This window comes from Lepeophtheirus salmonis, chromosome 3, assembly GCF_016086655.4.
Source record: "Lepeophtheirus salmonis chromosome 3, UVic_Lsal_1.4, whole genome shotgun sequence".
Classification (NCBI taxonomy): Eukaryota; Metazoa; Arthropoda; class Copepoda; order Siphonostomatoida; family Caligidae; genus Lepeophtheirus; species Lepeophtheirus salmonis.
Genome location: NC_052133.2, coordinates 21,832,390 through 21,836,662, shown reverse-complemented (window position 1 = coordinate 21,836,662; position 4,273 = coordinate 21,832,390). Strand labels below are relative to the sequence as shown.

At 29.3% G+C, this 4,273-nt stretch overlaps 1 long non-coding RNA gene across 1 annotated transcript; it reads right to left on the bottom strand.

Annotated features, from left to right (window-relative positions):
- Nucleotides 1-460: 460 nt before the first annotated feature.
- On the bottom strand, nucleotides 461-2,092 carry LOC139904943 (uncharacterized). The gene is made up of 3 exons (XR_011779288.1): nucleotides 1,396-2,092; nucleotides 1,204-1,343; nucleotides 461-1,142 (listed from the first exon to the last, which is right to left on the bottom strand). It is a non-coding gene; the product is annotated as an uncharacterized lncRNA (long non-coding RNA).
- Between the last annotated feature and the right edge of the window lie 2,181 nt (nucleotides 2,093-4,273).

Below are 4,273 nucleotides of genomic sequence, written 5' to 3'. Positions count from 1 at the left end.
AATAGGAAAAATGGTACAAAAACAGTATATGCTCAACTGAGTACAGTTTGATCCCCTGATTCTAAATATGGCCCAATTTTTTCTCTCATAGTCACGACAATATTTCCAGGAAAAAACTCATTTTTGAATTGATCTCATAATTATAGTTGATAATATTGTAGAGAAAAACGCGTGCAAGGAGGAGGGGGAAAAAAGACATATGGTATCATTGTTTAAAATACTGATGTGATTATCATCTGCCTGCTTTATTACGATTTTTGAGGGTATAACGAATGTATTTATTAGCAAAATGTTTAATGAAGATATACTACGTATATTGACTTCGACGTTTTTTATCCGTTACAGTAGATTTGAAAACGTCACACTCCATGAAATTGTAATTCATTATGAACCTTATTCTCAGCATAATAGCTAATGAAACGACAAAGTAGAGTATTTGAAATATATTTAAAGCTCAAAGTTTAAAAAAGAAGGCTTTAATTAAATATAATCTACATACTAAAAAATAAACCATTAAACATTTAAGTTAAATATACAAAATTAAACAATTAAAATCATATAACTATTAATAATAATAAATTATAAATACAGAATATTGAAATAATAGATTGATCCAAATAATATTTTCTTGTTCTGACACCGGAATTCAGTTAAATATGTCATAACTTTAGGATGCAAAACACAAGCGAGACGTGGAGTTTAATCAAAAAGATAATCACCCCTCTTCTTCATGTGGAAGTTGCTATATACAATTGTGCACAGGATAGATATATCTCTACCGATGATATCTAACTAATTATTATTAATAAAGTAAATGTCAAAATCATAAAATTAGACAATAAATATACAAATAAAAAAATTTTATAAATAAATTCATCGTAAAGATTTAGAGCAAAAGCTAATTATGTAGTAATGTCCGGCGATATTACTCCCTATTAAGAGCATCAAAAAAGATTTTCCCCCGTTATTTAGGTATGCTTATATAACAACATACTATTATCATGATGGATATACACAATTGTTAATTATAATGCAACACCCAATGTAACTACCCTCGTTGTTGTGACCATTTAAACAGTTGTTTTTGCCTTTTATGAGTTTTCTGAACACCATTTCTTGGAGCCCATCAACCATAGCTAAGCCTTTAGTGATAAAAAGTAATATTTATTGACTATGTAATATTGGAAAACCTAATTATCATACCCAAGTCTTAAAGCGAAGTAAGTAGTCTCAGACAAACTAGTTGCAAACCATCCAAAGCTACTACCCCCGTTGTTGTGACCATTTAAACAGTTGTTTTTGCCCTTTACTGAGTTGTGTATCATAATTCTTGATATGTTTAGCTAAAATAGAATCATATTTTATGGTTAGATTTAAAAAAAATTGAATACTTACTGTGAGATAGTACAAAATTCAGAGTTCCATTTCGATATTCGTAAATACTTTTTACTGATAACTTGATCATCATTTGGTGTGGATGACTCAAAACATTTTTATATGTATTTCTATATATGACATCAGTACCAACATCCTCCATTAATTTAATGATGGTTCCTCGGGAAGGGATATGTTTACCCTTGTATTTCTCCATAAATTTTTTGAACGTAGATGATTAGCAATGGATAATATTATATTATAAGCAATAAGCATTGTTGTGAGATCAAAGTTAAAGTCTGACTTGATGTATTCATCGTCAAATTGATTTTATAGATGAATATCCATACTCTTGTTATGAGATGAGGATAATGAGTGGCGTGTAATTCTAGACAGGGGACTAAAGGCACATTTATATCGACAAATCCGACAAACCATCTGTTTCTCATCTGGTAAGTAATTCCCAAATTCCTGGGCCTCCATTTTCAGAAATCCAGACAGAAGGCGACGTCATTTTGGGGATTTTATTCAGTTCTCTATCGACTATCACCATCTCATATTATATTAATATTGAATAATAAAGGCGGGAATGATAACGTTCATGATTGATAGAAGAAGATGTATATTATTTAATCAATGATGCCATAAGTAATTCTTCTTTTCTCCTCGCACGCTTTTCTATTCTTACCAAAATTATCACCCTTACTCATAATAAACGTGCATAAGTATTTGTATGCCCCAGCTAGAAGAGATAGAAACAAAAAGAGAGAGAAGAGATAGACACAAAGAGAGAGAAGAAGAAAAGAGAGAGGAAAAGGAGAAGAATACTGTAAATATTATACAATTTGTTATAACATTAATCTTCATGTCTCGAACTGTAAAAATAAATTATTTCAAGCATCATGGACACAAGATGACGCGAAGCACCTTCGAAGTGAGTGAGAGATTCCAAAAAACGGACATTCAAGGGAGTCCTCCGACCTTATCCTTTTTTTTTTCTCTCTCTCTTTGTTTCTCTCTCTTTTCTTCTTCTCTCTCTTTCTTTCTATCTCATCTAGCTGGGACATACGAATAAAGGTAAAAATAAAAACCTCCAAATTTTCAAACATTTATTAAGTAAACTCTTTGGTGGGAGTATATTATACACAATTATTTACAAAAAGGCAATAATAATAAAAAATAATTTTAAGATAAGCTCTCCCACTTGCAAAATACTTAATCAGATAATTAAATCTTTCACTATTTTCTCTAAGATATCCCTTAGGTTGTTAAGAGCGATGAGTTTCTCCTTATTCTTAATTTTACCTTTTTCTTCCTAGCAAAGATTAATTAGTTATTGGCTTCATTTGTATATCCTTATTCAAGTTAGTTATTTTCTTATATTTAAAAACGTATATTGGTAGGTACAGGAATAGAAAATTGTGTGGAGGACTATAGATATAATGTAGATTTAGTTTTATTATAAGTAAAATCCAATCCAAGCAAGCACGTGACTACTAGGGACGAGGAGGGGATATAACTAAAATATCGTTGTGAAATTTGTCAAAAAAAAAAACAGGGTTTTTTTTTTTAAGAAAACAAATTCTTAGCATTTATCTCTAACATACAAAAATTATTTGTAGGTTTTTTGTAATATATATATCCTACAATCGTCCCATATTACCCCCATGCTCAGGCATGGAATTCTAAATACATTGAAGTTTATCGACGTCATAATGTTTTGTTTCGTTTGTTTCCCTATTTGACTCTCAGCTCCTTTTTCTGAAATATACATTATACACATAGAGTTCTTAGTACATAATTTGTATTAAGATTGATTTTCCGTTGGTAAGTTCTTTAGAAATAAACATATCTAACAATATCCGTGGTAAGTAATAAGCTTTTTAATTAATATTTTGTCAAAAATAATTGTTGAGAAAAAAATTTGTAATTAAAATAGTTTAAGGAAGATCAATCCTTGCTGAAATCTGTGGTTATGGATTTAAAAATGTTAAAATATATATATTTGGAGTCTATTTTATAATATATATACCCGGCATTGCACAGATTAATAAGACGTCGGCAAAGGGACAAATTTTGCTTTGATAATATATAAGATAACTCTCCAATAGATAATTATTGTCACTTTCCGTTATTCATGAGCAAAATTACTCATAACTACTCAATACAAACTAACATCAATTCATATCTGTCCTCAAGAAGGAAGGATTAAAAATAAGAATTTGAGAAGAAAAAAAAAATAATATTTGAGGATAACTGAGGAGTACTTTAATCTCTAGAGCGCTCACTAATAAAAATAAACAAAAATCATTTTACATACTGTCGTTTATATTTAATTCAAATCTTAACATATACTGAAAGTGCAAATTAATTATGATTTACGTAACATACCAATAACAAAATCAGCGTATGCACACGCCTACAATAGTTCATTAAAAGGACTACACAGTTGTTTCATAGATACAAATATATTTATGATATACATCATGGAACACTTTATAAAATGCACACACTTACTATTTTTCATATATTCATTCATTCATGGAGTTTTATTCGTATAGATACAGTATAATGGACAATTACAGGAATCTAAAGTAATGCAGGTCATCAAAGTTGCATTAGTATAATTGAAACTAAGTTTTTTAACTTAGCTCCTAATTAAATTATAATGCGTAAACAGTATTATATTATTAATAAAATAACTTGGACACAAAATATGTTTATTTTATTTTTATTATATTAATTCAAAAAAGTGATAAAGTCCTCAGGAGCCGCGGTTTTTAAGGTTAACTGAACCTGATAGAAATCGAATATTTGGTAACACATATCATAAAAGATACTTTGACGTCAGGACGTGTAAATTATTATTCAAGAAGAGTGTCTTAGTATTCACGTTGAG